Raw genomic sequence first — 9,064 nt, 5'->3', positions numbered from 1 at the left:
AAATGATTTAGTGCATCATGCGTTCAAGTACAACGCACCCGGCTCGGCGCACGTGCAAAAAACACTCCTAACCCCCCCTCGCATGCATGGAATATCTATAGTCCTCTCCTCCTATGGGTCCCTACCCATAGAGGGAGCAAAACTACAAATATACTCCACTCCCACTCCTTTCCCAAGCAATGTGGGACAAGGAGCCATTCAAGGGAGGAAAGGGTAAAAAACAAGAGAGGGAGGAGAGAGATTCTTGTAAATTTGAATCTCCCTCCAACAAGTATAAATAGGGGCCCCCATGCCCAAATGGAGGCCAAAGACCTGAATAGAGAACTCTCTCTCTCTCTCTCTCTCTCTCTCTCACTCACTCACTCACTCTCTCTCACACACTCACTCTCTTCTGATCGACATGAAACCACCACCATCTCCTTGGACCTTCAAGGTTGGATTGCCACCCCTTTGAAGCCCACCTGCTTATACTTGGCATTGCAACTTATCAGCAAATGTGCATGAGGGGGATATCCCCAAATACCGTTACTTTGGCCTGTTTGGTTGATAACTTTTGCAAAAGCAATAATCTTGCACCATAGATGCACAACAAGACGAGAAACAAGGGTCTTGAACTAGTGGTTACTGCATATGGTGTTCTTGTTGATGACTTTTGCAGAAGGGGGATGTGAAAAGTGGCCCATGAGATCCATTAAACTCCTTGCATCTGGTTTAATTCTAAATATTATCATTTACTATTGGTTGATTGGTGGCTTTTGAAACCTTCAAAACATGGAAGCAGCATTTAGAGAATGTTCAATGACTCAATAAGGGGATTCATTAATACCATGTTAATTGATGGGTCATCTGAGGCAGGTGATTCTCTTCAAATCAGAGCTTTATACATAGATGCTAGGCAAGGGTATTGTGCCTTACATGGTTACCTTTTCTGTTTATGTGTGGTTATTGCAACAAAGGAGAGTTACAGAATACAAAGTCTTGGAATAGATGGATGGAAAGTAAACATTTCCTAGTGTTCTTATTTATTACATAGTGATAGCAGGATATTTTAAGAGGGCAATCCACTAGAGGATTTAGGTTACATGACAACATGCCTGACAAAGGTCTTGTACCTGATTATGTAACTTACAGTATCCTTGTAAATGCAAGGTTCAGAGGAAAATCTCCTATCCCAGCACCTGAAGTCATCTTAAATAATCAGTTACATTGTTGTCAATTAATTACTATGTAAATTTGTCATCATTGTGTAGCCTCATATTTGATTCTTAACCGGATGAGCATTTTAACTCATTTCTGCATGGCTCATCTGTTCTTTCATAATTTCCTTTCTACTGGTTTAAGCTCCTCTTCTTTGTTTCATCCATCAAAGCAGAAAACTGTGTTATTTCTGTCAGAATCCAGGGTGTTCTTGTTGACATTCTGTTCATTTTACTACAGAGATTATTTAAATTATTGGCATAAACACCAAACGGAAAAAATGCAATTGTATTTATAGGCTAAGCGCGAGGATTAGATCTCCCAAGTAAGAGTTACAAACAACTCATAAAACAATCTTAGTTGCACTGAAACAAATGTAAATACATTTGGAACCTATAGGCTATAGGGTCACTTGAATATGAATTTTAACTTTTAAAACACCACCTACTACCAATACTAATACAATTAAATAAGATACAAAGCATTCCAAAATAAGAGAAAACATATCAAAGAAATAGGAAAGCTGAAATACTGTTGCCAATTGATGCAATGCCAGTAAAATGGGTGAACGACCATACTTCATACACATAGGATTTGTAAGCTCATGGTGATTATATGTAACTGAAGTTCATAAAAAATGACACCATAATCAAGCTTAACAGACAAGTTTTGACCCCTGAAACTTGAACTGCAAGAAAAGCGAAATGATTACAATTAAATATCTAACATCTAATAACTATTTAATATGAAATTTCAAACTATTTTGAATCTTTAGACTAATCAAAGTCCTTCCTACAATGAACAAAAACTGGAATTACCCCAAAGAAACAAGAAATTTTTTTACCATTCATAAACTTCTTATTTTTTATTCCTTAATATTTTTGTTTGTTCCCTGTGCATACTGTTTCTTGATGATGGATTTTTAAACTGTCTCAATGGAACCATGCTACCTCATGTTTGTTTCCTCCTTTTTCCAATTCTCCTTGATGTGTCCACCCATAAGTTTAGATTTTTTGGCTGAAGCTGTCAGCCACTAGTTCATCTTGCTAGATGTATACCTAATTTTGGATGGGTAGATGCTGAGATCTCCCTCATTCAATCAAAGTAGTGAGTGGGACTTCATGGGCCCCACCTACCCACACCTGTACTTCACCTAATTGGATTGACAGACCCATCCTCCTGTGACTTGAAAAGGCATAAGTTGCAACTCAATCGGGAACAATCAGCCATGTGAGTGATATTCAATTTCTGCTCAATCTGGGTTCAAAAGGCAGGATCATATAATTCAATATAGGAAAATAAATCACAAGAATAATTTTCCCGGTGTTCTGCTTAACTTGGAAGACAGGGCTGAATAATAGTATAGGAAACATATGAGTATTGCAAAATATGAATTGAGATGACCAACCTCTTTCAAGAAAATGACTGAAAGAAAACTAGAAGCTAAGAAGGAATGTCATTGCCCCATAATTAGTACCCATTTTTTTTTGGAAAACTTTATATTCTAAATCAATTTTTAAATGTAACCAAATACTGCAAAGTAACAATTTTCAATAAACCATTCATTTTCCTTCATTTCAAATCCAACCAAGGAGAGCTTTGTTCATAAACAATGAGATGTTACTTCTAACAATTAGAACCTGTTAGTCATTTTTTTAATGGATGGTCTGTTAATTACTTGGCTGGTTAATTGGTCCACGTTTTATTCATGAAGTGGGTTGTTTTGCTGTCAAAGTTTCCAGAGTGGCTTTTGTGCTTTTTCCTTTCTTTTGCTTCTTCCTTGCTCTTGTGCTTTACCTTTCTTTTCATCTTTCCTCTTATATAAAGCTAGAACCATGAGTTGGAGTGTCCAATGATACATTGATTTTTCCCTTCTAACGCCTATCAGAAGAGTTGGCTGGCACCAGCAAACTGGGCCCCTGTTTTTGATTGTAGAGCAAGAGATGACATTGTTGGCAATATAATATCATAGAAACAGAGGAGCCATTACTAACAACCAATCAACCAATCAGGAGGAGGGTTCTTCCTTTTTCTTTCTTTCTTTTTTGTATTTTGCACTCATAAGCCACCATGTATTGTCAATTTGTCATGGGAATCTCATTTGGCACCAAACCAATCTAACTGTTAAAAGCTCCGCTTCACACCAGTCGTGGGGACTAAGTGAAGCTTTATTCTCAGACTGCAAACTGAGACTATGAGAACTCGTGGTCGTGGGTATTGTTGGCACTGAACCAGTGTTTTGAAAACCAGGCCAGACCATTCAGTGGTTGACTGAAATTGAACACTGGTCGAGCTCAAAAGATTTCAATCCAAGCATTATTTATAACGACTGTTTCTGTTTGTTTGTGGGCTGTGGTGCAAATGTGAATTAGATGCAAATTCTGCACCTGGTTCAGATTTTGTAACCATGATTTACACTCTTACCTGATGCAAAATTTGAACCACCTTCCTCCTACCTTAAATCTCTCTCATAAAGTTGGGACAACATCATTCTACATATTTTAGTCCTCCCGAACAAAGAACCTTCCTCCTAACTTTATTCCCTTTCAAACAAATTGGACTACATCAGTTACTTTTTGAAGCCGAAGTGGAACTACACCATTATATTTTCCATTTTGCTCACAAACAAATGAGAAAAATCCCTTGGAATACTCATATGATGTATATGATGTAGTTCAGTCCCTTCCGATTCCGATCTCAATAAATTGTTGGTAAATCAAATTATCAAAGGGAAACTTTGATCATTCCAAGGGTCTGTTTGGTTTGTAGTTAGAATTGGAATGGTGTATTGCCGTCTATTTGGTTTAGACAGGAACCAGAATAGGAATAAGCTGGAGTGGGATTTTATTCCCAAGGGAGAGGAGGAAATGACCATTCCCTCAAATTGGGGAATACAGTTCCAGCAAGAATGGGAAGGGCCTAGTGGAAATGGGATTCTGATTCCACCTAACCAAAGGTCATTCCAATTCTGATTCCATACCCTTATTCCCACAAACCAAGTGGACTCTAAAATTGTTAAAAAGGTAATTTTGGTAGTTGGTGTTTTAAACCAATTAAAAGGGGGTAATGGTCATAATACTCATGCAATTACTTTTGCTAGAATCCCCTAACAACAAGAGCCCTTTAAATGTCAAAAATATCCATGCAATTACTTTAGACCAAAATGTTTATTTTCCAAATATTCTATTTATTTTGATTGCTTAAACATTTTCAATCTCTTTTCCGAAATAATTAATTTTCCAAATTTGCCCTTCATATCATTTGCTAAAAGGTAAACTGTGACTTTAAACTCTTTTTTTTTTTTTTTTATAAAGTTCGTATTGTTTTTTTTTCTGTAAAAACTAACCTCAATTGTAACTGCATGGGTATTTTAAAATTAATGAAAATAAAAATAAATAAATAAATAAAGGGGCTAAAACCTCACTTGATGTTTATGACCATTGCTGAAACCTCCATTGAAGCTCAATAATTGCAATCACCTCCCTTGAATTTTTTGATGTAGTTGCAAGTAGATCCCCTCTCTTAAAATCCTCTTGTGGCCCACTGAAGGTTTGCTCATGTGAAAAAAACAGAAATTTATTTCTTTGAACGGCTCAACCTGAGAGTGCAAACCAAAAATCTACATAAAAATAGTTACTTTTCATTATACTACTCAATCTGTAATTATGTTTGATTTTATAGGAAAATAAAGGCATTTTCTCATTTTTATTTGCGTAGAATAAGGGGAAACATGCAAAACCTATGTGCATCAAATGAACCAAAAAAAAAAAAAAACCTAATAACGGTTCCAATAGGACTTGGCCTGCACATGAACCACCTGAATTCAGGTAAACCTTGAATGGGACCCATTGTTGCAAATGCAATTAGGCATGTCAATAATACTCTGAAAATTTGTAGTTCGACCTAATAGTCGATTTGATTATCTCATATAATGTGTTTATGTGGTCGGATTAAATTCAGATTTTGCAATATGCATCCAATTAATAATTGGATTGGATTTGAATTTGACTCCATCCGATCTGATTATATTATAATATTTATTGATTTTAATATTTAAATTTTATATAATTATAGTTAAAATTATAAAAATTATGTTATATGCATATTATATTATATATAAATATATATAATAAATTCAGTATTTATATCTATGTTAATTTATTATGTATAAAAGTTGAAAAAATAATTAACTTTTTAATTTTTATTGCATTAAAAAAATAAAGTGGAATTGGCTTAAATCCAAATCTGATCATAGTCCATTGGGTTTCAAATTCGAATTTGAGCCTTGGGCTAGGCCAGGCTGTGGATTAGGCCAAGCCCTGAGATGTATATTTAAAAAAATGAAAACTTAAAAAAAATTAACAATTCGGCATGGCCCAATTTATAGCTCGGTTGTGTCGTGCCATGGCCTGGCCTAACCCAATTTACAACTCTAATGGTGGTTGCATCCACAAGGACCCAAACATCATGAAGCTTACACCAACTACTGGTTCCATCAATATGAAAGGAGCAAAGAATATTTCAACTAATTATGAGCACAAGTAACATCAATCAGTTATAAAATTTGCTTAGCTCATCCATAATTGCATGAGCTAGATCATCTAAGAGATTTGTCTTGGCAATAACATTAATACCAACAATCTTGAGTCTTAGTGTTGAAAGCAGTGTTTTAAAAACCGATCTGGAGGTTAAGGGAAAAAACTTTAGTTGTTAGGGGCAACAACCTATGTTGTTGAGAGCGTTTTTGGGAATGCAGTGTTACCATAAGAATGAGTAAATTAGTAATTGTCCTTTATTTTATTTTGACCAAAAAGAAAGACATAGGCTTAAATAGGTGAATGTGCCCAACCCAAAAAATGCTCTCAATAGCATATGTTGTTGGCCTCCAGCAACCAAAGTTATCAAATATCATATTGAATAAATAAGATATGGATACTCTTTTGAAGTGCATGAATATGAAAGAAAAATATGAAAAATGCATGGATACACTAGGGAAATACATAAAAATTCCATAGGTCAAATTAGCCATAAATAGTGTATAAATTAAATATATAGAAAATGTATTTTTAATTGTATATATGAAGAAATATATCACAATTGATATAGTGGGATGCATTGATATCATACAAATTTATAATAATGCATCAATCAAGAGTCTAAGAAACACATTATATATTTTTACAAATTAATATATGCACAAAGTCATTTTCTATTTAAGTCAAAGGCATAAAACATATACAACTATTATATTTTAATTATTATATTAATTTTTTATTTTACTATTTTTGAATTTTTAACATTAACAAAAATTCAACTAAATATTAAAATCATAAATGTTTGGTAAATAATATTTTTATTTTTGTAAACAATAAATATGTTACCAAGTATGTTAAAACTTGTAAGGTATATATCATAGGAAAATTCATAATTTTTAATTATTAAAATAATGATTTCATTATTAATATTTTTATTTCTATAATTTTTATGAAATAAAAATCAGCCTTTTGATATAAATGTAGGTTAGTGGATTTGATACATTCATTTAATATTATATTTTCAAATATTTTGTAAACAATAAATATATTTTTATTTAATGTAAATTAAAATAATAAATAATAATTTATAAATATATATAAAAAATTTAAGATATTTATCATGTACAAATTTATAAATTTTAAGTACTATAAATGTGGATTTGATATATTAGTTATTCCATTAGTTTATTAAATACCAATTTTGAATATTATTTTTTTATTTTTAACTGGGGTTATCGAAGATAAACATATATTATTTGCAAAAATGGTTTGGGTTCAAATCATGCCAGCAACATTTTTTTAAATAAAGAGATGCCAAATGTGACATAGCATATTAGTGCATTAGATATACTTACTGTATTGATATTTAAATCATTGATTTGACAATTCATAAGTCAAAAGTTCAACTATTCGAGAAACCGATGGGTCTTTCAACGAGTCAACAGTTTTTGATTAATTTACATGTTTTAAGAAAACTTGACCATGAAAAAGAATCGGGGTTTGGAAAGTTCGTCCATTCCATGCAATGGAAGCAATGGCAGGTTGAAAACATTGGTTGACTTTGAAAGACATCGTGCTCTCAGGTATTTAGTTTGTAGCAACCCTCTTTGCATTTCTATTCCATGCTTCTTGACCATAAACGTAATGCAATAGGGGAACATCATCATCAATTATCCAAGCCTCAGAAACTAGTAAAGGTTGCATGTAGCTGGTTTCTTTGCAACCAATTGATTAAGCAGTTATGGTAGGATTAGCATGCATAGAGTTTTGTAAAGAGTTTCTTTAGTGCTCAACAATATCCTCATGCTTTTTAATTAACAGCTCTGACAGCAGAAATGGCCATTTTACTAGCTGTATAAATGGGCTTAAACGTGGTTTTGATTTTTGAAGATGAGCGTTCATGACTATTCTTATTGCGACCCAGAGTCCGGTAGGCTGAGTTTCAGGTGCTGATGATGAAAGAATCTTTGTGCGATCAATGAGGACTGGGTGAGGGTGAGATGAGGCATGTTGGAGCTTGGAGGAACCTAGATCGTGGTCATGACTGAAAATTTTCATCCCAGGGAGAAATTATACTGCTCGTAGATAGCATAATCCCTCCAAGCAGAAATGATCACAACTGAAACTTGGACGAATCAAGTTTTTGATAAGTTTCTTAGGAAAAAACTTATCCAGGTAATTGTATTTATTTGGATAAATAACTTACTGAAAAGTGAATGAGGCCTTAATATGACCCAAAATCTATTAGGCTGAGTTTCAGGTACTGATAATGAAAGAATCTTTGTGTGATCAATGAGGACTGGGTGAAGGTGAGATGAGGCAGATGAAAGAATCTTTTGCCAGTCCTTGGCTCCCCCAAACATTTTGTTAAAACCAATATTAGTTGTATAGTCAGTGGTTGGAGGTAGCAGAAAAATCCTATTAAAATGTTAAGGATTGTTCTCTAACCCTTCATTTAACTCCCAAAATAAAATAAAAAAGAAGTTTATTTTTCTTCAAACCCTACACCTTTTACTTCCTATATCATTTTCTTGTTTTTGCCAAAAAGATAAGCCATGGGAAAAACAAGTCAATTACATTGAGAATTAGTACTTACAGGGATTGGGAGTTGCCACAAAGCTTATAACCAAAAGATATGGTAGTCATCTTTTCACCCCTTGTATCATTTATGCATTTGGATTCTTGTAACAATATTTGTGTTGTTTTATGTTGCAAACCTGTATAATGTAATGGACTTAACATAATTTTTTCATTACCATAAACCAAAAAAGAATTCTATATAACTCAGCCCCTTGAAAGAAAATTCTTCGTTCCACTGCTGACTTCCATTATCATAAAATTACCTTATATATAGATTATGACTAAAAACAATTAAAAAATTAATTATTTTAATTTATATATAATAAATAAATGTAAATATAACATACTGAATTATATATATATATATATAAATCTGTTATCCGTATATAATATAATATATAAAATATATTTTTGTAAATTTAAATATAATTATATAAAATTTATTTATTAAAATCAATGAATATTATAATATAATTGAAACTGGGTTTTAATTACATTGGATGGGGTCAAATCTGAATCCGATCTGATTACGTAAATATATCATCCAACAGGCCTAGTTGCGATCTCGTTAATTTGATGGCTAAAACTAAAGTTGAGTTGAGGTTGAGCATTATAAACTGAAATATTTATTATTTAATAATTTTATCCATTAAAAGACAAAGCAATTCAGCCACTTCAGTCATTACCAAATCATCCCCATCCAAGGGGTTGGAAACAAAAAAAAAAAAAAAAAAAAACTTCTAGCACTTATT

Source organism: Nelumbo lutea, chromosome 2, assembly GCF_056320005.1.
Source record: "Nelumbo lutea isolate HS-2025 chromosome 2, American lotus-T2T, whole genome shotgun sequence".
Lineage (NCBI taxonomy): Eukaryota > Viridiplantae > Streptophyta > Magnoliopsida > Proteales > Nelumbonaceae > Nelumbo > Nelumbo lutea.
This window is presented reverse-complemented; position numbering follows the sequence as displayed.